This window comes from Athene cunicularia (genome assembly GCF_003259725.1).
Source record: "Athene cunicularia isolate RWA chromosome 9 unlocalized genomic scaffold, athCun1 chr9_part1, whole genome shotgun sequence".
Classification (NCBI taxonomy): domain Eukaryota; kingdom Metazoa; phylum Chordata; class Aves; order Strigiformes; family Strigidae; genus Athene; species Athene cunicularia.
In genome coordinates, this window is record NW_020799110.1 from 15,721,531 (window position 1) to 15,748,612 (window position 27,082).

Below are 27,082 nucleotides of genomic sequence, written 5' to 3' on the forward strand. Positions count from 1 at the left end.
ATCTGTGATGACTGTGTGTATGCTCAGCTCGTGTTGTCTGGCTGTGTTTCCATGGAAGGCGGTAGAGGAGAGGTAAATTATCAAAAAGCCAGTCAGATCCAGCTGGGGTCTGCTAAGTCTACTCAGCTTGTGCCCACTGAACTGAAAATGTGGAAATCCTCTTTTGGTAGCAACCAGATTTCAGAAGGGCTATTTTGGATATGTGTATGGCTGTACTAATGTGTGGACCCATTCATGTCTAACACTGACTTTAATATAATAAACTCTGGGACACCAGGTGTATAGACCATAACGCAGGAGACAGCTTTGATACAGCAAAATTTATACTGTTTTGTAGTTAATTGGTTAGTCTAACTGAACCAAGTCTGATTTGTCAAATAGTTGCCGTGAGGTACATGTGTACTGGTTTGGGTTTGAATTTTACAGTACTTTTCTTTTCTGGGCATTTGCATCAACTATGACCAAGTTTCTCATTCTCAAAGAATGAAGAGTTGGCTGTGTTTGGAGAGTTGATGGTACATACACACACATTACATGCAACCCACTTGGGAGCTGCTACTGAGCTACTCTAACCTACACAAACATGTAGCAGTGTGTCTAAGCTGGGTAAATGTAGAGCATCTGGAGTACCTTTTGAAAGCACCATGTCCCACTTGAAAATACTGATTTACTGCTTCTTCCCCAAAATAACCCCCAAGCCCTGTGCTTCTTGGAGCACAGGAGTGTTTAAAACATGTAGCCAGGGCAACGTCAGCTTTTAAAAATGTCTTGCGTACTCAACTCTGATTTTAATCCATAAATTCACCTGCACTTACGCCCATTTTGATAATCTAGGCAATGTCATAAGAGTTTTCTGAGTAAGCACTTCTCAGCATTTCTGCACATCAGGCCACATAAAAAAGTCATCCATGCAGAGTTTTGACCCTTAACACTCTGATATGGTAACAAGTCATGGGGTTATCAAAACGCACTGCTATCTCTTCACAAGGCAGCCTTATGTTGGCAAAAATAAATGTGGGGAATTGAATTTTCAATAGGGTTCTTTCCAAGTATATATAAAGCTTTATGTTAATAGACTAACGACAGTCAGCTGTGATAGTGCCTGAAAAATTCTGGGATAGATTGTACCACATTTCATGCTCAGAATGGAACATACTTCTGAACCAGGGTGAAGAAGTTCTGGGCTGTCACCTTTCCTGTGCCACCCATGAAGGGTTAACCGCAACCCTCACCCTGGGAGCACTGCACCTGTGGGGCCCAGTTCCACCCATGGATGAGGCTCAAAGGATGCAGCCTGGGCTTGTCTGACTGGTTGCTGGAGGGAAGGAGGGAGGCAACTCGTTATTGACCAGGAAACAGCTGATTAGGAGGTTTCCTTGTGCTACTTTGGCTTGGAAACTGGAGGCATTGACTAGAAGTGGTGAGTGATTTACAGAGATGTTATAGTCATGAACCAATGCTGGCGAGTGGAGAATGTTGCTGTTTTAAAGAGGGGTGGCAATAAGCAAGAGAAGTTTGCAAAGGAGAGTTCCCAGCATCAGGTTAGTCTATTGAAGTGGTTATTCCTGTGTCTCTCAACTTCTTTCACCTCAGGGATTCTGAGGAGTTGTGCGTGGGTTTAGTGAGAGGGGCTGTTTGGCAGAGTGGAGGAAGGGTATTTCTTCATAGTCATCACGAATAAGAATAGGCAAGTGTGGACCTTCAAAAGCTTGTTGGCTGATTCCCTGAAAAACAAATTTCCAGAAGCAAATACTCTTATATTATTGAAAGACAAACTCTCGAGCTCATGGAAGACTAATTGCTGTAAAATGTTTTATGTGTATGCTATAAATGTAGCAGTGATATGAAAATCTAGGCTTAATTTTTGGTAAGAGCTTACAGTTTGGCTGGGGTAGGAGTGGTGAGTATGGCATCAGTTCCTGATTTTTGACCCAACTTTGGACAAATGTTGCATAGTGTTTCAAGTGGAGTTGCCATGATGGGAACCTAATTTTCTGGTGTTGAATGATATAGTTGGTTTGCTATATTTTGTTCTTCAGTTTAGGATTGAGTTGTGAAGAATGCCAGAGTAACAGTGAGAAAACAAATTTGTGAAGTGCAAGCAGTAGTAGGTCAAGTGTACAGATATTGTCTTCTGTATTTTTTCACTCTGCTTCTGAAGCCGCTTCAGAGCTTGGAAGGCAGTGCAGGCTACATAATCATTGCTAATCCAAGAATTCAATAAACAGAAAAATTGTTATTTATGCCATGCAATTGCTTCAAAGGTTAAAATGTCTTGTGTTCCAGCAAGTTTCTTTTGCGGTTCTGTCAGGACTGTATTTAAATGGCTTTGAGTCCAGGTAATTCCAGGCCAATTATCTTCAACCACACTGAACCTGGAAAATTGCCTCTTTCAGGAAGTGGTGAGATTTGTGCCTAGAAAACCCCACTTGTATTCTGCTCCAGGGGCTGGATATAAATCTTTAGTGTTCTCATTAATCTTTTAAGCTGGGGAACATAAACATCTGGAAGCTTGCACTTTCAGAGTTCTGTAACAACATCTCCAACTGGTTATTTCACTTCTTTTGTCTATAATAATGCCCCATTTCATTCCCCATGTATTATTCATACATACCTTAAATTTAATCACCAACCCACTAAAGTTAAAATCACACTACACCTGAGATAAACACCATCACACTGGAGTTGAGAACACATTATGCCTTATCCATAATTACTATCATGCTGAGGTAAGGTTCCCACCTTTTTTTGTGATACTGCCAAGGCTTTTCTGGTTATCACTGCCTTTTCATACCTGTGTAACAAATGCAACCTTTTACAGTTCTTTTCCTCTTGGGTCCTTGTGTCTCTACACAGGGAAATTTTTTACTTTTCATGCTCAGCCTTCTAGTTAGCTGCTTTCTGCCACACGTGATATTTAAATATCTCTGCTGAAATCACTCTGGGTGTGTCCTTCATGTTCCCTCTTCAGGAGCGCCACCGGGGCTCCTTGCATTACACAGGGAGCATCTCCAGCAATGACCCCACACAATGTCCTGCTCTGTCTGAGCTGGCAGCCTGGACCCTGCGCTCATCTGGCCTGGCAGCCTTTGTCTTCATTTGCTCCCCAGACAACTTTGTGATTTCAATAGTGAACAAAGATCCTACCATAGACTTGGCAGAGTATTTGTACAGACAACTCTTGGGTATTGTTGGGATGGGGGTTATAACAGAGCCCTTATCAGCAGCACTGTGGAAATAAAGCTGGGCTTTCTGTTTAATTACTGGATCTTACCTGGAAGTCTGTGGACTGGCTGGTCTCTTACCTATTCAGTCACAGGTTTCCAAAGATATTTGCTGCTAGTTACCACTATCTTCTGTAGTTCTCCGAGAAGCATAATTTCTTTTTTGTACTTGGTTCTCTGTCTGTTCAAGTTACCATGTGCTATCCAGCTACCTTGAGTTCTGATGTTGCCTTCATATAATTCATATACATATGTACATAATAGAATATGTATAATACGTATATATACACACATATATAATAATAAGCAATAAATTTGGGTGGGCAATTATTGCAGGACTGCACTTGTATCTTTTTTCAACTTGTATTTTTGTCAGGCCACCTAACAAAGCCCTGGTTTCGAGAGAAGAAAAAAATTACTCAAAACTTCAGGCAGGAAGTAATCCTGTTTCAATGGCCGAAAAGCTGCTTAGCTGCAACATTTATTTGGTATATAACTAGTAAGCATCAAACATACTCAAAAGTGCTGGAAATCTGTACTTTGAACATTCTTTAACTTAATCTTTTTTTGATGGAAAGCAAAACCATGTTAAATGCAAAAAAATAATTAAAATTGGCTTGTGTCTCTGTTAAACATGAAAATATTTATGCTTTGTTCAGTTTCTCTGTATTTTCTCAGGCTTTATATGAAGATAATATATACACTTGGTGCTTTATACAGAAAGCTGAAATTTATCTGACCCTTGTAATACCTGGGGTCAACAGTGCATGAATGGAGTGAGAAAATTTTATTTGAATTTGTTGTCTGGCTATAATTAAAACCACTAATGTTGTTCTAATGCTGCCTTTGTTACAGGAATCACAGCGGTGAGTGCTACATCTCACCTTCTGTTATCTTCAAGAAGCTTTTCATGCTTATGTATTTAATTATCTAGCTTTCTTTTAATGTATTTGTCAAGCAATCTTAAATATATTATTGCAATACCATATCTGCAATAGTATCTCCACATAAACAAATGTGCTTTTTAACTACAGCATTGAGAACTCCCTCTGGTAGGATTCCCAAGCTGCTCTGCAGGTTGCTGGCTACATCAGACTACCAAAACAAATCTCTTACCATGATCAAGGTCAGAACCAGGTCAGTCATTCACAGAATATTACATCTCTTCTTGGAAGCAGGAAGCATTTGATATTTGATTTCCCTGTGCACCATTCTTTGATGGATTTTCCTTTTCTTTCCTGCAGAGGGAAGAAACTGTTATGTTAAAACTCTTATATGTATTTACATATAATGACTGATATATATTTAATACTGATACTGTCCTGGAAAACCATTAAGAAAATGCATCTTCTGGTTCTGCAAAAGTATGTAGTGTGTTATTCTGCTGGAGCCTAAGGTAATCCTTTGTGGAAAAGTGCGTTCACATGAGGACACTGGTCGTAGTGGCTTACATTCACATCAGTTATTTCAGTAAATGTTTAATTCCCAAATAGACTTCTACAATGATTTATGAATGATCTAGGAAAGGAACACTGCTAGCACTTTAGATGGCCAAGTTACTTGGATGATTATGCTAGGTTAATTTGCCACAAACAACACAGGTTTGAAAATAGTGCAATGATATGCTCATTCTTTGCCTTCAATCCTGTAGAGCCTTGAACTTGTTCTCGAGATTCTGTTCCTTTAGCATTTGCAGAGATTCACTTAAAAATCCCAACAAACACACACGTGCGCTTGTATAAATGTGTATTTGATTCATCAAAGCTTTTTTTGTACTGATTTGTTCTGTAGCTTGTCATGTAAAGTAGTTTGTGAGACATAACTGTGCCTAGATGGGTAGAATGTAGTTTGTAAAATTCCCTTTATCTTGCTAAGCTCTTATTGGCAGTGGGGTAAGGAAATGTGTACAGCTATCGTTGTGGGGTGGGGAACGTGGAAATAGTGTCTGGGTCATACTTCGAATGCATCCTACGTATCATGGCCAAAGAGAGAAGGCAATCTCATTTGCATAAATTGTTCTACAAGTGTTTTTATGTACATGTTTACAAGATTGTCTTAAATGCATCAGCCTCATGAATAACAAGATCACTTGTCTATTTTTGGTTTTAGGCTCAGCTCAAAGCAAGGCTGGGCCTGGTCAGGGTGGTCTGCAAGTTGCACATACACAAGAGAATCTGTAGCACACTTTTGTTTCAGACCTATGGTTCCCTATTTTCACTTAATGTACTGGAAGTGACTGAGGCTATGACTGAACTAGTGTAAATCATGTCATAATTGATGTATTAGCAACCAAATACCTCACTGTTGCTTGGGCTGTGCGAAAATCCTGGGTCGTGTGAATGGAAATACCAAAGATTCTTCTACTAGCTTGAAAAAGTGTGTAATTAATGATAAATTGTATTTATTTTGGCATTTGTGTCTTGTTATTCATGAGAGATAAAGACTGAAATATGAAGTAAATCCTAATACAGCAAGCCTGCAATGGCTGGCTGGCTTTCTCTTATTGTTGCTTACAGTACTTTTAACTGCTTGTCATTAAAGACTAAGATGGTAGAAGAGGGAAACCACCTTGGAAGTTTTTAGGGCTCATTAGCTTCCTATTTATTCCCTTAGCCTCCAGTGTCCTGGGCAAGATATTAAAAATCTTTGATCTTTTGGGAAAAGATGCTAAAATCTAATTTCTTTGCAATCAGTTTTACAGTTTAACAGACCAGTAAGCTGAAGTTGGGTTCAGGGGTGCCAGGTATTTTCCATAGTTATTTTTGGATAGAGAGCCTAATATGGAAGGCAGGCACTTCTGCAAGTCTTTCATGAGCATGGTGACTGTCATTCACAAAACTATGGATGTGATTTTCATCACTTGAATTAAATCAAAACCTGAAAAGGTAGAAACTTCTATCGAGGAAGCCTGTAGGTGCTGGATTAGTGCAATAAATACAGTGGTCTTTCATCCAAACAACCTCCCTTACTGAAAAAGAAACACATAGATGCACATAATGTACCTTTTTGGTTTCTTCTCTCCTATTATGCTAACAAGCTTCATGCTGAGAAAGGATTAGGGCTGATGGACAATCAAAGACAATGCTTCCTTCTTGGTAAAAAGGTGTGAAAAGATATAGGCACTAGAGCTGGAGTTATTAGGCATACCTGCAGGAGGCCATATGACTAAGTTAGGCCATGAGAGACTGAAGTATAGAAAATGCTTAGTCACTATTCTAAGCTCTTCAATGACATCTTTAACACCTTTTGATTCGAAAGGAAAAGCCACAATGCAAATATTCCCCCGGCAGGTTCTGCTCAGTGTTTGCAGCTCAGCAGGACAGCATGACACCTGGCTGAGTAAAATTCCCAGTGGGAGACCTGCACTCGCCCTGCCAGCGGGACACGGGCACCTGCAGGCGCTCAGAAAGCAAAGCTGAAGATTAAAGAGGCAGGAAGGTCCTATGGAATAAGCCCTCTACCAATTTTGTTTGGTGTTCCATAGTAGGAGAGGAGTGAATTAAAAGGGAGAATCAAAAGAAATGTTATGTAAGTCCTTCTAATACTTTTTATTAACTGTATTATTGCTTCTTTGGAGCACTTCAAAGAATAGTCAAAGCAAAATGGTCAGAGAAAGACAAAATTTCTTGTTCAATTTAATTACTAAGCAATTATGACCTACTTCTTAAAAAAGAAATTTATACATGATTTGGCTCTCTTGGTCTTTTATTCAGTCTTTCCTGAAGATATTTTACTTTAATTTCAGTAAGAAAAATTTAAAGATTGGATCAGTTTTATTTATTCATTGTATCTGGCTGTTTATTGTCCCTTTAAATTTATTCCTACCTCCGTGTGTGCAGTTCTTTTGGAACACCATCATTATACATTGCCTGCTTTCTGCCTATATGGACTATTGATACTAGCCTGTGAAAACCAGTGGTCTCCAATTGAACTAATCATAAAATACTATGTAAACACCTCCCTCCATCAAGGATATATATTAAGTTACATTCCACACAGACAATGCGAAATAAAAATATTGTAACTAAGAAATGGGTATCTAATACAAACGTTATTAATGTACCTCCCAAAGACTGCTCAGAGGCAAAGGTGACTGCAGGGGCGGAGGTAGATGGTTACAGGCTGCCTTCTCTAACATCTGTGTAAATAGTTGAGTGGTGGCCCCTCTAAGTTACAAGGGCTGCAGTTTCAAATATTAAACTACAAAAAAGTCTGTCTGTGACTGTACTAAAGAAATTGCCTCTAGTATCTTTTCTTTTTTCTTTTTGGCTGCTGGTATTAAGAAAAATACCAGAAGACCACCAAGGAAGAAAGGGGCAGGAAAAGGACATAGGCGTAATGAATGCCAAGATTTAATTGACACAGTAGTGGCTCATACTGTCTGTTCTCTTTGTGGAGATGTTATCCTTTGCATGTTGATAACACTGATCTTCTAAAGAATCATATTGAACTGACTCATAACGCTCCCAATTATTAAAAAAAAATAAGGTTTATTCTTTAAAAAATATTCTTTTCCCCAAAAGACAAATATCCTGAATATTAAAATAGTTAAGTGGAATGTTTAAAATAACTTTTGATATCATGGAGAGACAGTTACCTGTTAAAAATAGCCTTAAAAATTATTGTTGCTGTAGAGGCAGCAGTAGTCTAGAGGAAGGTTAGTTAAATAAGTGGTTTAAAATGGAAAACTAGGCCACTGAAGACCTGCGTTTCATTCTGCCTTTTCCAATTTTCCCATTAGACTTCCCTGAAAGACTATTTTCTTGTAATTCACCTATGCCAGCTTTTTTTTTTTGCCCCCAACTTCAGCTTCTGTTTGCAAACAGGTGTCAAGGTACCCATGTAATAATGCAGATATGAGCATGTGTTACAATTTATAAATTTCTCCAGAGTGTGTTATTGTGAGGATGTATGGAAGAAAATGTGGTTGAATACAGATGAAGCCTGCTATGTATGTAGGAAGATAATAGTCTGGAATTCACCAGTTCTAAATTTTATCATTTCCATTTTTCTCTTCAGTGATAGAAATGTTGATGCAGACTGGTCTTATGACCACTCCAAATACACAAATATCAGTAGTGAGGAAATTAGGGAAAATTTGAAGCTTTCCACTGCAAGCAGTCACATGAGCTTAATATCAGTGATAACTTTTGAATATAATTCATCTAGGTGAAAACTGCTTTTTATAGCAGAGTTGTTAATAAATTTGGGCAGAGTATGTATAAGAAAACATTAGATTGGATTAGAATGCTTATGCTGCACACTGGAAGTATTGTGGCACTATTTTAGAAGTTCACTTAAATAAGAAGGCTTCATGGTACATGGGATTTTTTTAAAGGAAATTATGAAGTCTAGTAATAATCTAGAGTGATTTTCCCTGGACTCTTGATCATCACAGGGGCTAGAGTCCACTGCAGGTCATTTACATCCATAAACACCACTTTGAATATTTTCATCTCCCCCTCCTTGAAATGTTTTTACATTTTCATGGAAAGCATGTGTTTCAGGGAAATCCAGGTTTAAGTTCCAGTCTAAATTGAAGCTTATATCTTCCAATTTCTGTTGGGGGTGGGAGAGCACACAGCGACAGGAGAGGAAATATAGTACAGAACTGCTAATACCTCAGTAGTAAGGTAATTTACCTGGTTAATACAGAAGTTAAATTGGCTTTTAACAATCAGAGGTAAAAAGCAAAAAATCAGAAAGTTCACAACCATACAGGTATAACTATATTATGCAGAGCATGTAGTTGTTCTCCATAGAATTCCTGTAAATTGTATTGTTAATAGTCTTTCTTGTGATGCCGTCAATGGAATAGTTTAACTAAAAAAAATGACCAACAACAACAAAAAAACCACCAAAACCCAACCACGGAACACTAAAAAGCCAAAAGACTTAATTTTTGTGACTTTCAATTTTGAGTTTTGGCAAATGGAAACCAGTGAAGTAAAATCTCATTTTAAGAACCTAATTGTTTCCAAAAGAAACTGAATACTGTTCAAATAATAAAAACCCCCAACAACAACAACAAAAAAAACCCCAAACCCCAAACAACTCCAAGCACCTCTTCTTTCTGTAATGTGGTCTCTCAGAGGAGGCCCATGTGGTACAGTGCACCTCGGTGATGATGTACATGAACCAGCTTTGAGCAGACGTGTAGGATAACCTGATTAAGTGCATCTCTTGTGCAGCAATACTGCCTCCAGATCCTGAAACTGATCATCCAGCACTGCACCACATACAGCTGCTCTCATATTTTCTCAGAAAAAAAAAAAATTAATCAATCATGGCTCATGATATTTGAAACGGTTGAGTTCAGAAAGGTACAAATTACATATGCAACTGCAAGAATGCCAACACTATATGTATTTGAGAATTTTGATTGCCAAGCTGACAGAAGATCAGCCAGAATAGTATAACTGAATTTCAGTAGAATATGTTTAAGTCCATATACAGGTATGGGCCTAATGCTGGAGATGGGTCTCATTGCTCAACATTAGCATCACGATTCTTTCCCTTCCACTGTTTGCTAGCTCTGATTTCAGTGAAGCAGCTCCTGATTAACCATGATGTTCATGATGAAGGTTTATGGGCAAAACTCAGCTGATATCCAGCTCAGCTGTAGCCCTTCAGGGGAGACAGAGAGTAAGATGTGAAATGAAATCCCCTTTGTATTTAGGAAGAAGTTATTCTAACTGCTGGGCTATTGCACAAAAAAGTGGGTGGGGTTTTGTAGGAAAGATATTTGGTGTTGTGCATGCTGGCCTCAGCAATCTGTGCTGACATGGTCCAGGACATGGGATGAGAAGCAGAAGCACCCTTTGCTTTGGCTCCAAATGTGAGTGGAGGTGTGTAAGGGCAAGCTCTGGGTACTTTAATGCACAAGTATGGGCAAGCCCAGCAAAAAAGTTGTGTGAGTGTCTCAAAAAACTGTGGTAGGTTTTGTGTTAAGGGGCTCCTGTGCTGAGCACTGCAGGTAGAGCAGTAAACTGAACTGCTCTCTTAAGCTGAACCAGAGTGGGGACCTGGCAGCTGGTTTGTGTTTCCATCTCAGAGAAGGAGGACTTGGCGTGAGCAGCACACAAGTGCTGTGCTGCCACTGGATGCCTCTTCCCAACGACTTTCAGATATGTGAGGGGATTTCTTCATCTTCACTCATGAAATAGCTGCAGAAGCTGGTACTGGATGAACTGCCTGCTTTCGGCTGAAGTTAGAGCAATATTTTTACAGTGGTATGCTGCTTTATTGACAAGAACATAAGCATGTTTTTTTTATTGTATCAGCATTTACAATTTACCAACTTTTTAATTGGAAGTTAATGATGTATGGCTCTTCTAGTAACTAAATGAATATTTGAACTGCTGCAAGTTGCTTTAATAATTGTTCAGCTAATCATTTAAATTATCAAAGATCTTTACTTGTGCAAAGTCATATAAATGGTAAAAATTAAAAATTAATCAACTTGATTTACGTAACTAAAAGCTGCCATCTAATGGATATTTTTCAATGAGAAGACAGCAGTAATTATGCCGAAAAAATATTCGTTCCTGTAGTTTGAACGATTATAGCAATTTCCACCAGGGGATTTCGCAGTCAGGTTCCAGTTCTGGGCAACAGTGATTAATATAATGGTTATTAATGAGAATTCATTTTTGTGCATTGAGGGGTGTTTGGGTGTCAGTATTCCAAAAGCAATGTGGTAGGATATTAATTATAAAAGATAGCATTGGACTGGTGACTAAGTAACTATATTGATTTTTTTCTCGTTTTCTGTGATGTGAAAGGTCAATTAGACTTATAGAAACAATGGAGCCTTTCACAGCAGGAACTATCGTTTCTCTGTACTGACATCTTTTTAACCATGTACAAAGTTCATTAAATGTGCAAAGGTAGTAATGTTAAAAGGAAGAAAGTGATTGGGTCAGAGGTCACAAACCATGGCAAGCTGACAGCCTCTTGTGGATTACACCACGGGAGCTAAGTAATAGTGAGAATTGCCTTTCAGGTTGCCCACTGGGACCGAGGGGAATGAAGTCATAAGCAGCTAATACTATTGGGTTAATTAAAAGGAATATTGACAGCAGCTTTGTTTGTCTTGAGCTGAATGGGATGCTGTTAACCAAGTATTTTATTGGGTTACATAACATTAGCGAGTTTTTGTCTTAAATAACAGATTGCCAAATTTTAACATCTGCAGTGTTCCAGTAAACAGGTATTGAACCAAACATGTCTGACACTTGTACGGTCTTCTGTTTCACCGTCTCCCTTTGTATGACATGTTGTCAGATGTAACCCATTCAAGTAATTTTCCTTTCCATTGAAGTCTGCTTTCCCAGGTGTTAATGTCCAGACGTTTTCACAGGAAGGTTACAAGCAGCTAAAGCTCTCCACTTCCTGAGATATCATGGCTTACTAAATATAACTGGAGTGTCTGCTGTTGTTCTGTTCATTTGCTCAAGCATTCATAAAGCTTTTAACTCTTTTTAGCCACCATCTCATTTAAAACCGTAAGATTCAAGACATGCAAGACAAAACAGAATTTGCAGCACTAAGGATAAGAGGTATTGTAATTTAGGATTTGATTTGTATTATTCCAATGTTTGTAGAAACAGCTGAGTAAAGCATTTGTGATCATCCTGGTGAAATGAATAACTTAGAGCACATATGTGAAGATTCCAAAATTGATTGCCATTGCTGCATAAAAATGACAGGTTTTCATGCTTATAAAAATTAGGGTTATTTTCTTGAATGTATAAGTTTTCAAAGTGTTTTTCTTCACTGGAATGCTGAAAACATTAATTATATGCTAGATGTGACTAATCTGCTTGTATTCTTCATCTCAAAACAACAGGGTTTTTACTTTTCCATGCTAAAAAGAACGAACTTGATGTGAAGTCTCCATGTAGCAATATGTGTCTCATTGCTTCGAATTTTGTGTGATCGTTCTTTGATTTCAAAATGAGCTCAGAGCTGGCAGTGCAGTGAAGATGTACAGGTAGACTTCAAAGCTGACTTTCTTCTTCCGTTTTCCATTCTGACACTACTGTCCCTTTGGTTTGTTTTGCAGGAGCCTACAGTAATACATGCTTCATTATCTGACAATGTTAGCAAAAAATTGTAGCAGAAATATAATTACTATCTTCTCTTTTCATATCTTGATTGATAAACAGTGAAGATGAAATCATGCCTTGCATGTACAGGAGAGAGGAGCATTATCAACTGTATTTTATTTAAGCAAAATGTAAAAGCATATATTATGTGATATAGCCAGATTGTTATGAAATAGTAATTTCTACCTTTTAAAAACTGTTTATATTGCAAATCAGGAGGAGTGCTGGGAATGGTAGGACACTCAAAAGGAATTGTATGTCCAAAGATTGTTGGAGCCGCCCCATTTATGCTTTAAGGATTGGATGACTTAAATTGATAAAGGGACAAATTTGACATCTGACAGAAACTAGCCTTCTGATAAACAAAATGGTCTTGCTTCTCTATGCTGCTTCAGTTAAATAGGTATACAGCTGTAGACAACTGCTTTGGTAGTTACAGTTGTGAGGGTGTGCACTGTGCACTTAGAACTCAGGTCATTAATGACAGTCACTTCATTAATTCTTGCAGTGATTCTTCTCCGATACCTTTTTGTGTCAATGTATGGATTAAATTAAGCCCTTCACTTGGGCTATAATCATTGCCTTGTAAAATTCCATCTATTTAAAGCATCCAGGAATGGCCTGTAGTAACAGTTTTGTGCTGTATGTCAGGGAGTTAAACCTCTCATCTTGAAGGAAGTGTTGAAGCTCTTCAGAGTTGTTATAGGGCTGTTGTGCAACCGTCTTTGAGATACAGAAATTCTGCTATCCAGTCTTGCACACAAGGACTTAGGGCAGAGTCTTGCATGACATTTCATAGCTGTATAGTACAGGAGATATCTTGGGGCAGGGCTTTCATGACCTAGCTTAGTATATCAATTGCAAATTCATCTGCTCTTTTCTAAGGACTGGGTGCTATGTTGGTTGAGGTAGGGTCCAACAAGCAATAAAACTTCCTGCTTCTATAAAAGCTGAATAGTAATTGCTCAGTGGAAAGCTCAGCAGACATAAAGAAGGTGAGATGGAAAAGCAGCTTCTGTTCACATATACTGAGTCTCTGAGGTAAAGCAATATATGCATGTTCAGTGGATAAGCACTGTGCTCTGGAGGGAGATAACTTGACACTTGTATTCACATCTTTCACAGTTCTCATCTGCAAGTGATAACTTTTGACACCACTGCCTGTGTGTGAAGGGTACTGATGGCCAGAGTAATATACAGTTACTGTCCTCATAATGTAAGGCTGGCACCTGAAACATGTATAACCCTTCTAATGAAATAGCTCCATGAGTTTGCACTCCAAGCTTACGTGATCTAATTTGAAGGCAAGTAAGTGGGTCATATCTAGTACCTAAGCATGAGCCCTCATCATTAGTGTGCCTGTTATCCAGTGTTGTGTAGCGTATCTGCAGGGGTGCAATCTTGCCTCCGGGTGTCCCTGATATTTGTGGTTACTGATTAGTTGCTGTCACTGGCTCTTCCTGATAAATTCCACATGTGAAGGCTAGGGCCTGCAGTAGCCTGATGTCATGATGCATTGGAAGTGTGTAACAAGTAGCTTCATTGGGAGTACTAATCTCTATGTTTTCCATAGCTACTGTTTAAAGTTATGTGTCTGACTTTTTGACTGAGATTTGTGTACAAAAGCAGCACTGCCCAAACTTCACCTGCAGCACGGGTTACACTTCAAAGCTGCTGCTGCTTACAAAGCATTCTTTTGTCTCTGTAGTGGATATATACCTGAATATCAAGTTGGCTGAAAAAGCAATGGGGTGCAAAGGATTATAAAACTAATCAGATTAATTCATCTCCCTTTGTACGGATCATAAATGAAGTATATACTCATAGTGGCAATTTTTTATTCTGAAGTGATCAAAAGGTTTCGCCCTAATGCATGTTAATTCATGTAAAAAAAAAAAAAAAAAAAAAAACTCAGTTGAGCACAGACCATGCTAGCACCACACATGTTCCCAACGGATGGGTATAAGCCAGCTCCAAGCCGTGAGCTGTAACTGCCTGACAGATGCCCCAGTGTGCCAGTGCATCACTACTGCTTCCAGACAAGCACTGGCTCACATGTTGCCCTCCTGAGCCATGGATGTCTCTGGGGTGGCGCTTCAGCCAAGTGTTGAAATAGTTCATGTTCATTTAAGTCTGACAAATGCCTGATGTCTGTCAGGCAGACCACTTTGACATCCCACGGCAGCCCGCCTTTCAAACAGTCTGTAGATTTATAGCTTTCAGCAGGTATGTTGATTCTGTGAGGGAACGTGGAGCTCTTCTGTATTGTCCACTCTTTCCTGTCATGTTTCTGAAGCTCCTTGTGAACAAAATATTTTTTTTTTTTTTCCCGCAAAGATTTTTTGATCATGTAAACAGAAGTAATCACTGATTTTTTTTCTGTAGATTCTCTGTTCTAGATCTCAACGATTTTTTTTTTTTTTTTTCCAATTTTAAAGAGTATTTCTGGAGAAAATGCCTCTTCTCAAGTAGAAAGCTCTGTTACTAAGATTACAGCTCAGCTGTGGGGTGCAAAATCAAACAAAAAAATCTTCTGCTATTTCAGACATGATTGCTTCTCCATGCTCCTTTCTGTTGTTCTTCAGGCTGATGTCACAGTTTCTCCACCTTCAAGTAACTGTCTTATTTCAATGTTATATGGGAAATGCATAAATTATCCAAACTACCTCCCCACTCTGTTACGATGTCATTTGCTTGAGGAGGAATGAACTCATTTATTTGGGAGGAATATGACATCCCAACAGAAGTGTGTGGCTGGCTGTTACTTCATTAAAGGATAATGATGTATGAAGAAAAGGGAAGATTTAGTAAATACTCTTTCTTCTGTTTTGGGGATGCTGCTTTAGTGCAGTAATGGCATTTCATCTCATCCACTGGAAACTGGCAGGATTTTAAAGCATGTGACTGAAGCCCTTCATGTGCCTGATGGTCCCAGGCTTCTCTACCTCCTGCTTTGTGTCAGCTTCTCATTTGCTTTTTGGTTTACCTGGTGGGTTGTACTTCTCTCAAACCAAAAACTCAGATTTGTCTTGGTTTCTAAATTGTTCAACAGAATATGAACCAAAGTGTGTTTGTTTTTTGAAAAGTAAACAGTCTGGTTATCAACATGCTCCGGGGGGGGAAAAAAAGTTTGAAAAGTTTGTGTTATTCATGTATGTTATGACTGTACTCTTCTCTGTTCAATTTAAAAAACAATTATGAACCATCTGCAATAGTGAAGCAAGGTCCTAGTCACTGTAAGCTGAGAGAAAATGACCTGCTGGGTATCTATTTTCAGGTTCACTCTACTAGTCTGTACCACTGTGAAAATAGAACAGTAAAAGTTGCAAACTCCAAAAGTAAAAAACTGTACACAGTGGTAACCAAAAATCGACAGAAGCATACGTCTTCCACTTGATCGCCTATATGAAAAAAAAATGCCAAAAATTAAGATTTTGAGATTCTGGTATTCTAAAATGCCACACTTAAAAAAGCTAAAATTTACATTTTTTTTTCTTTAAATTTGAAAAGTAAACCATTCTGAATTACTTCCAAATACTTAGACCTATGTACAAATGCAAAGTACCAGGCCATTCCCCTTGACTCCAAATCCTGACTCTGATCAAGGCTGGTATTTGAAAGAAATGGCTGACTTATGGAATAAACTGTCCATAGGGACAGTTTTTCTCTAACCCTCATTATTCAGAGTTGGCTTATATTCCACAGCATGATGTTAAGCAACTAAGGTACATCATCAATGGTGGGAATTTCTCAGTTCTGAAAAGCAAATTATTTCAAAACTTTTTATAAATCAATGTACATTTCTTAAATGGAAAACCCATGAAATTCTGGAACAAGTTTCTTTCAGATGTATATCGTACTGCAGCATAACAGTTCTATAGGAAACAAACTTACACTTATTAAAGTCAGGCTTCATCTAATAGCTTCCACATACTTCAGAGTGGAAAAAAGTTATATACAAATGTCTTCAGTCTTTTGGAAAGGCTGTGACCTGCATGATATTTAAAAGTCCACAGGAGTATATAGGAATGAACACAGCAGTCGTTCCCTCATAGTATGTTATTACAAAGAGAACTGGGGGTCAAATTGCATGAATGATAAATGGAAGGTGCTTGAAATGAGTTGGTTCTTTTTTGAACATTATACATTGACCTTGGCAGTTTTGACAATTACATCCATCATTTCTAAGAATCCATTCCAGAACACCCGTCTGTTCTCTAATGTGGCCAAGTAAACAGGATTTGTGAATATACGAATCAAAGATTGATCTCCTGTGCCTATACACTGATTAACAGTTGGTTTCTTGGTCCAACTTTTTCATTCTATGAATTATGCGAAGACCATAATTCACCATGGCACACCTGTAGACAAGTGTGTTGGAATGCTTTAATCTTCACTCACAAGGTCTCAGTAGGATCAATAGTTGGCTTCTGAGTTTGATAACCAAAATGGAATAAAACCATTAAAAAGCATATTGTACACAGCAAAAATGATGTTTCACTGCCTTCGTGTTCCCCCTAGCAACAGAACTTGTGGACGACAAAGATGGGACAAACCAGGGTGGAAAAACTTATCTGCTCTTGAACATCAACATTTCCAGGCACTCAGAAAATAAGAATAAGCATTTCTGCTTGGAATTTACAGCTTATCCGTCTCAGACTGACCATATAAACAGGCCTTGTAATCCTAAAACAGGTAACAAAGCATGCTTATAACAGCAGTGTTTAATGGGGGGGTGTTCTTGAGTAATAGCTTTGTCTTCATTAGAACAGTGCTTTCATTTGAAAGGTGCTAAGCTGAATCAAATTGGCATGCAAGTTAGCAATACAGTAAAACACAAAGAATCATCTGTACATACTTGCTGTATGCCTTCTAGTGTACTTTTACATATTAACAAAAAACCTGGAAAGCAATGCAACCTTCACTGAAGAGATGAAAGTTGAGAGGACTGAAAAACCTTCTCAGAGTATAAATGGATGCAAATTGAGTCTGAAGTCCCAGAGTGACGACACCCAAGGCTCTGTCACGTTGGAAGGCATCCAAGTAGGGAACATCCAAGTATGATTCTGTAATAAATCCATGAACTCGGATTTTGCATTAATGTAAGGGCATCAGCTATGGAGGCAACCCTAAAGTAGAGCATTATCTCACTTTCTTTTAATTCTCCCCAGAAGATGTAATAAAAATGAGACTAAAGAGAGCTCAGAGATATTATGTGGCTGGTGTGAAAGGATGCAAGCTTTGTGGAGATGAGTTTAGTGGAAGAGGTGGACACAAGAAAATACAATGTTCCATCTATTTAGCTATGATAAAAAGACTTCTGTATACCTTGACAGGTGATTGCATAATACGTTTTTTTTTTCTGTACAAAATTACTCAGAATTGGAATATATTAATAAAATGAAAGATCATCTTGACTGCAAAACCTCACTTATTCTTAATTTTACCTTCTATTCTTTCACACCAATTTTGGCAGGACTGCTTACACTTATATAAGGCATATGAGGGAGTCTGTGAAGGAACCAGACCTAAAATGCCCAGTGAAAATGGTCTGATTAGGGATAAAAGCTATAGAAAGTAAGCATGTGAAGCAGTATAATGTCAATAAAACACCTTTTGCTCACTGACATCTTATCTTGATCTAGGTTACCTGTAGATGTATATTACATTTGAAAATGAAAAACTTTGCTTTTTTTAAGCAAAGCGTTTTTTTAAGCTAACATAATTTTTATTTTGGAGATGGAAGGTGCATTTAAAAATAGTTATTTAACACAAATGAGAGGTTCATATGCACTTAAAGAACTCGCTTTGACATAAAACTTAGAGACTCAAATTTCATAAATTAAAGCATGCACAGACTTGCCCTAAATAAAATCCATTCTGATTTTTCTCTTCCACATTCATGGAATGAACACAGAACTTCATGAGTTCTTGAATGTGTGTATCTGCTGGGAGTGACTTCTTACGAACTACTCATATCTCAGTTTCAGGGAGAAGTGTTGCCAACCTCCATTTTCTACACACCACCCCCCACCCCCCCTCCTTCTTCATTGTGGCTGTGAGAATGTTGTATCTCACAAAAGAATGCTATTTCAAATCAAGTCACTGTTTAGCTCATGCGATCTCCTTAATAGAAACACACCATTCCTTTGCCTACGATTTAGACTAATACAGATACTACTTTTGATACAGGTTCTTTTCCTGTTTTTTTTTTTTTTTTAGCTCCAAATCTACTGTTGCGACTTCTGATGCTCTTCTATTTTCACAGTTGTATGATGTACCTTTAAAAAAACCTGCACAGAATCCATTCACATAACTAGGTCTGTTATTAATTTCACATTTTACATTATAGGAAATGACAGTCTACTACATTTACGGTAAATGTCAGTGTGGTAAATGTATCTTTGTAACCCGGTAACCCTAACTGCCCATTGGTTTGGTGTTGTAATATACCATTACAAGGGAAGGGTGAATTGAGTTACACTTCAGTGAAGGCTGCACTATATTGCTGCTTTTTCCCAATTCGTTTTAAAGCAGTGCCATTTGTTTAACTCCTTATTAAGACTTCAAATATTGTTGTATCTGGCTCAAGTTTGCTGAGAGAAACATTATGTTCTAGAGCAACAGCTATTTCAAATAGTGCTATAGAAAAAATTTCTTATGAAGTATGGATTTTTCCATGGTTTTTTTTTTTTCCAGATTTATGTTTCCATAGAGTGGACAGCTTTTTCTTTTGCCCTAAAAGGTCTCAAAACCCCCCACCCTGAATATGTGAGGTGATGTGAATTCTCATTTAAATCAGTTGGATCTGACTTGCCAAGATTTTTTTCTGTCTCGTGATCTATAAACTGTTTCTCTCCAGTGGTACATCTGATATTTGATCTCTGCAACTTGAGTGTTTACCAGTGGATGCATGTTAATATATTAATTTATTGCACACAATATTGTTCTACAATGAGCTGTTGAGCCATTGTGCCACCTTCTTATTCCTCTCAGGAAGTAACTAGTGACAACTTAGATCATAAACATCTCAATATTGCTGCCTATAGGTAAACCAGCTCACATAGTGTGCTCCTGCAATTCACAGGATGTTTGGTGAGTCACAATGTTCCATACAGTTTTGCATTGTGAACACATCTTTTAGTTTTATATTGCTTCGGGGCATGCAAGAAGAGTGGCTGTCTATGTAAAATTCTGTCTTGTCTCTAGCTCTTGAGGAATAGCACTAGAAAAGCATAAAAATGTTGTTAGGGCTTTTTTTTTTTTTTTTTTTTTTTTGGAATAAAGGTTGTGATTAGTGAACTGCTATTCTGTTAGAGCAGAAGGCTACCTCCCATAACATCTAATCAGGTAGAGCTCTTTTGTTCTGTGCTGTGACCCAGGAATTTTCATTTTCACATGTGGCTCCCAATTTCTTTGCTTCCTGCAGAGTTTCAAAACAAAACTATTGATGCATACATTCAGGGGACTGAAGTATATTGCTTTGGTTCTTGGGTATATCGGGAATTGATACGACATTTATAGTTTACTATAAGCTTAACACAAAAGTGAGTAGGAAAGCACATAGACCAAACAGAAACATCTCACGGGTAATCCTGTGTGCTGTAAGGGCAACTTCATACCTCTCGGACGTGGAGAGTTATCAGCACTGTTCCTCCCTCCTCCTCGTCTTGCATTGAATTAACTGTAACAAGACCAAAACGTTTATGTGACAAAGAATTAAATAGATTGCAGTAGGTGGTATCAGAGGTGCCTGCTTAAGTCCTGTTGACACAGCCTGTAGCTCAGTGATGGGGAAGGTTGGAGATTCTCTGACTGGTCAGAATTAGGGTACGGTGAGGGGAGTCAGATTAATGTCTCTAGCTCAAGCCATGAAGCCATGAGCCTGTTACAGGAGATTATTATTATTACTGGAATTAGACATACTGGAACAGGCCACAGGTCCATCCAGTCAAGTATCCTGTGACAGGAAGAAGCATGTGCTGACATGTTAGAGGAAGGTCTGAGTTGTTCCCCTCACACCCCACTTGATAAAGGCAAAATGGTCAAATATGTGTTGTCTCTGTCTTGCTGGGACAGATAGAGGGTTTGCTTCAGCAACCTGCTTACAGTTGGCTAATGCAAGCTCAAAAAAAACCCCAAGCTGAGACAAGCTTAACGTAGCTGCCATTGGTCAGGGAGTGAGACCCTCTCTAACCCACCAGCAGCGCCGTTGAATTTGGACCGGAAGGCACCCACTTGGGACATCAGATGTTGGTGCATGTAGGGCATGCATGGAGCCCTCCTGCTAGATGGAGTGTTTTGCGAACTGATTAAATCTGCTTTATCAGAGCTTTTCATAGAATGGATCGAAACCCAATTTTTGAATTCATTTGAGCAAGATGGGAATATTTAGCAGCCAACTACAAAGACTTCTCTTTGGATTGCACTGCTGAAACAGGAAGTGTACATAAATTAATTTCCCAAATCAAGGCAAATGTATGTATTTAAGGATCTGTATCATGTCATGATTGTTTTCATTCATATCTGCCTAAGTTAGTGATAACCATTTAAGTTTGCTGTGGTCAGGTGTAAACAACTCTCACCTTTGTATGTTAATCACGGATAGTGATGTCTTCCAGGAAAATTGATCAGTCTTTGCTGGAAGACTACAATAATGATCCTTGCAGAGGATACCAAAATCCTACATGATAGGTAGGGTAGCTGCCTTCGTTCTGTACAAGCTAACCTTCAGTGACCTGATGAAATCAAGAGGAGAATGGCACCCATCAGAATGGTGGAAGAGTTACAATTACATCCAAAAGCAATAAGGAGGTGCGTAACCATGGCTGAGGTAGACTTCAAGGGAGAAAAAGAATGACTTGTGAAGTACAAAATTGTAATGAATTTCAAGTACAAAGGGATGGAGAAACATGAGCTACCTGACCCTAGCTAAGGGAAAATCCAGTGAGCCAGCTGCTGATGTGAAAAGGTTTAAATCTGCAGGTGGTTCTCGCTGAAGTAGCGGTGAAGGCTTATGTGTTCTCTGCAGTGACCTACAGCCCCTGCACTGCCCATATCCTGCGCTCTGTGCACCTGCTTGTGCACAAGCCTGTGCCCGGCTGAATTTGGCTGTGAGAGTCTGGATAAGGTGTGGCACAGCTGAGTTGCTCCAGAAGGCACAGCTGGGCTCCAGGGAGCTCCCGTGATTTGGTAACTGCTAGAGGTACTGTGGAGGGAAACTGCTGCTTGCCTACGGCTGGGGGAAGCCATCCTTGCCTCCTCTGTGTGCCTGTCCTCAGCAAAAAGTGTGGACAAAATGCCCCCAAAGACATGTTAAAGGACGTTTTGACACTGAAATTTAAGTATAATCTGTCTGTCTGAATCTCTAGATCTAAGTGCTTGTGCTTGTCACAAAGACTAAGCTTTACCTAGATCCTAGTTTATATATAAAATGGAAATGCACTTATTGCCCTTTATTGAATAATATAGTCATGATCCATGCAGAAAAGAAGCTTTGTAATAACTATGCACTTCATACACTTTAATCCATCCATTCTGGATAAATTGTGTCATGAATGGCTATGCAAGGATACTATTCAGGTCAAAAACTGAGAAAAGATGTTTTGCTGTAATTGACGCTATAATAAATGATCTGCTTATATTGTATATTATAATGAATAAAAGCACCTGCTTTCCTGTTGCAACCAGCAGTCTCTCTCTTCAAAAGGTTGTGGTGGTGCAATCTTATCTCCTTCCCTCCCTGCTCTCCTTGTTGGGCTGCTTGGTGCCAGGTGTGATTCCATCCACATCCCCCTGAGCCATACATACACCAATCTGTGGAGATAAGGACTGATAACCTTGAGGAGCCTGGCTCCTGCCCCGCTCTGATTGCTTGGAAAGGTTATAATGGCCCATCAGCTCCCGGTGGCCTGGCACACCTGTCCCGGGGATGTGGTCAGATGGAACAATAACAGAGTTGCATGTTCATCAAATTCTTGTGCAGCTGCCGGAAGGCACCGGTTAGTATTCGACAAAAGTGAATTAACTTAGACCCTATAAACTGCGACCACCAGAGAGACCCTTGAGCTCTCCTGGATCGCAGCGGCCTGTGACCAGCATCTCCCCTGAGCTGGGAGCCTCTCGGGTACCAAAACCCTTAAGGTGTCATCTGCTCCAGACAGAAGGCCAGGGCCAAGTCCCCCCGCTCGAGTCTCAGTTATCGCCCGTTGAGGAATGCCAAGGCATTGGGAGTATTTGCTCTAAACTCGAGAGAGAAATTTTCTTCAAGTTAGCTTTTATTTCACCTGTTCTTTCCCTGTTTAATGGCCTGTGTCTGGGGGTACATATCCTTATTCCCGTGTGTGTTTGTCTGTTTTGTGTTCATTTTACTGAATCCAAACACCTTTGTTTCTGCATGTATATGTCTGGTTTGTGTATGCGCATGTATATATATGTATAAATTAAGGTACCATTAAGTAAGTTAGAATGAATCTTGTAATTTTGGAATCTAAGTCGCTTTTTTCTCTGAGTTATTTTGTATTGACAGATTGTTGTTAGTTATTAATAAATCTAGATTATTTTTACTAAATCATTACCGTGTCAATACTTTCATCCGTGACAAAGATTTTGATTTTTTTCCTTATGCTTAGTTATTAAGGTCAAATTACTCTGCTTCGTTTTCCTGGTTTGTGTATTGCAAGTTGTGAGGAGGTGGACTAAGAAGGAAATGTGAATAATAATATATTTATTTTTATTGGTTTTTTTACTTTGTGGTAGCACTTTTTATCTCCTTCAAGAGAGTATTTACTTCTTAATGTGTAGCAGTCTTTCTTACTAATTAAAAATGTTTAGTCTGCTCCCTAGTGTTTGGGAGTTGGGTTTTCAGACAAAAGCTGAAAAAGTCTTAAGTACAGGGAATGATCTTTTTTTGGGAAAAAAAAAAAGTTTCATTATAGCTATCTTGGCCTTCTTAACTTTATCTAGCACTGATGATTTAGTTAAAATCATGTCTGTACTGAAGTAATTGTATATACAGGACTGAAGTACTATTAGACCAATTCCTTAGTACTACTAGCTGAGTACCTTTTGTATCAAGCTCAATATGGATCAACAGTTTTAGTATTTGGCATCGCAGAGTTTTATGCTGGCGGTTACCATCCAGTTAGTGTCAGAACTGCATAACTGTCTATGTGAGCTGCAGCCACAATAGTACCAATGGACCTGGAAAACACTAGCTGATTTTTATGAAAGCATGGATAAAGTTTTGCCTCTGTATGCTCAAGTCCCAAGACAGTTGCTGGGCAGGCATCTGAATTGAGCTAAAAAGTATATAACTTTGCTTAGGAAAGACCCAGTAATTTTGTGTAAAAGGCGCAGGCCTGATTTCTCATTCAATTTATGCATTTACAGTCTGCTTTTTGATGTCTGTTGTGTTTGCGTGCCTATATGATAATGGCTCAATACAACATATGGATGCTAATTTTTTCTTGGGTATGTATTATGCTGCATATGCATACGGATGGATTATGCTAAAGCCTATGCATAAAAGATCGCTTTGTAATTTTCACGTTTCTTGGTGTAAGAGGCATCAAGAGGAATGAGGAGCGTGGTTTATTTGTTTTAACAGAAATGTCTAGAGACTTAATGTGTGGAGACAATTTACTGTCATATATACAGGTATTGGAACATAAAGAAAATTCTTTGCCTAGTAAATGGCCCACCTCACATTAAAAGAATAATTTTCAAACTTTTATGATGATACCTAAGAACACAGTGTGAAAGGAAGCATAAACTGTTACTTTGTTTTTTCTACTAACTCATTGTAAGTGTTAGAGTAGCTGAAGCATTAAAATACACAAGGGGCATCTCCCTGCACAAGGATTTTCTAAAATCTGCAGTATGAGTTAGATTTTTATATATGTGCTAGTTTTGATTTGGTGAATGCTGGACATAGTTTTCATTATTACCTGAAGCAGTGTGGTAGTGACAGGGACAGAAATAGTTCTAGACTGAGTTGAATTTTAGATATAACACTTGGTGAAAGAGGAGTTTAAAGCATAATTCCAAGCCCCTGCAGTGCCAGTAGGCAGGAATTAGTATTTTGATGATGAGTGTTAAGAGTTCTCATGCCAATGTAGCCCTGATAATTGATTTTTATCATCTTTCCCTTTTGAAAAGAACAGCTCATGGTCACTTTAGACTTTCTGTACTCTAAAGGAAGTGCTGTATGCTTTGTTCTTACATATTGTTCTTTGTTCTTACGTATCTGATTTAACTACTTATTTCCAAAGACATAGCATATCTAAGAATATATCTGAAGAAAAGAAAGCAATGATTGCTCTACCCTAAAAATATTTTTCAACAAGCTGTAGATTTAAACTTTAAATGCCAGCTTTCAGAAATGGTCTAGCTATTGTTGGTGGATAATGGCACAAGATACAAAATCCATGGAAAGTAACTTTAGATTAATAGCATATTATTTTATAGTGATATTTAATCCCTTCAGTTTAAAACAGTGGTTTGCTTTCAACCTGCACATGCTGCAAAAATTCTTGTCAGGGATTTGCTCCTCAGCTGCTACAAGTTTGCATAGCTTACCTAAGCTCGATGATGACATGAAATTAATAATTTAGTCAGAACTCGCTGTTGTAACAGTACATGCATGACTCTCAAAAACAAATTCCAAGCAGGTTTCCTCTTTCACTGAAGCAGGCAGTTACCATGGTGATGGGAAGTGTGAAAGAGCTAGAAGAGACAGAACAATGCATTACTTCAAAGTGCTCCCCTTCCCACCAAAAATGTCACTGCTCCCCATTCCCCAGCAATTCCTATGCATCAAATAGTATATGCCAGGACACCAGAGGAGTCCTAAAAAAGCTTTTGCACAAGCAGAAAGAATAGCCTTATATTCTATTAAGCCAAGCCTTGCTGTCCTCTGTGTGCCTTCTAAACCTTCCAGTGCCCTGGAAAGTCTTCTGCCAAAACCAACTATCTTTATTCAGAAATCAGATTTACTGTAACCCAATGCTCACCACATTTCAATTTTAAATTGCTCAGACAATAGAATAATTAATATAAAGACAACAAAGCACATGCCAAAAGGAAGTTTTTATTTTGGAACTTTATCCTTCCAACTCTGATTTAAACATTAGTCAAGGCATAGAAGTAATGATAAAACTATGAAGAAATAATACTCAGTCTCAAGAATATATTTTAGCATAACATTTAAGATCAAATTCTGTCTTGAATCTCACCTACAATGACGTCAAAGAGGAAGCCACATGAGTCAGGACAGAGATTGCCCTGAGGGAGAAGCTTTGAACAAAAAGAGGAGGCCTGGAGCCTTGGAACAAAGAAAGAAATGTCTGTGGACAAATGTGGATCCCTGTAGGCAGTGGTAGGCATGGAATTTCATTCAAATTTAGAAAGGAAGCCGTGAGCTCTTGGAAAGGTGGTGTGAGTGTACAGTTGTGCTCTTTTCCACTTTTGATTCCTACCAGCAGTGGGAACAGATGGCGCATTACACCTCCTCCCCAAAACGAACCATCATCTATGCTCCCACCCATCACTCCCTGCACTGTGAAAGAGGCAGGGACCTTGGAACAGAGCTCGTTCATGCTGATTTTTTGTTAGTTTATTTTCACTGAAATGATTTGCATAACACTAATGGAAAAGGGCTAGAAAATACTTATGTTGCCTCTTGGAGAGGGAAGAAAGTCTCAAAGGAAGTATGGGAGGGCATATTGAAGATGTATCCAATTGTAGAAGCTGAGCTAGTCAAGAAGGTTAAGTTCAAAACTGTCATAAAGTTTTCATGTAGTGGATATCACCAAATAAGCTACCTTGGGGAAAATACATCTTTAAAAACCAAACAATTTTTCTTGATACTATGTTTTAAGACATACATCCTAGAAAACCAAAGAAGGCAAAACTATTCACCAACCCCTCCATATGAAAGTATCTCTCAGACTTCAAAAGAAATATAGCATTAAATAGATGTACACTCCTTTCAGCCTCGTGAAATCATCCTGACCACAACCACATTGACTAGGCTTGAAGTAAGTCAACTGAATCAAAGCTCATTGAAGTCAATGTGAATATACTAAAACTTTGATTTGACTGTAAGTGAATTTCTAGACTTGAATTTAAACATACATGTTTTACATATATATTGCTGCATTTGGGCAAAGCAAAAATGCTTTTGGAAAAATATCTTTCCTATTTGGTGATGCTTAAGAGTTGGAATTTTTTACGTCAAAACCCTTTATTGTCCAGAACCTTTTTTTTTAAAGAGACTTCACAGAGATTATCATAGTTATTGCTCTTGCCTTCTGCATATTTATATTAGTGTTTTCTGGTCAACTTGTTCTCTGTATCTCTGTTCTGGTATTTGTTTCTGTGATACCAGGTCACAAGAAATGTAATAGCAGATGGTTAATAGAGGGGTATTATACAAAATGCCTAACAAATAATTAGCAAGTTGGTGTTTCTGTTGTTGTGGCTTGTTGTTTTGGGTTTGTTTTTTGTTGTTGTTGTTGTGGTTTTTTGGTTTTTTTTTTTGTTTTTTTTTTTTTTTTACTTTATACAGCTGCAAATTGGAAATAAACCTTAGAGAAGCACTTGCCCTGTGTATGACAATAAGGTGCAGCTTAGCAACTGGCTACTTATCAAGAAGAAAACAAACTAATCATCCTCTTTGTTATTGCTTTCATGTTGTTTTGTTCAGTGAAGCTGCCTTAGCTGGTTGTAATAGATACCTGTGCTGTA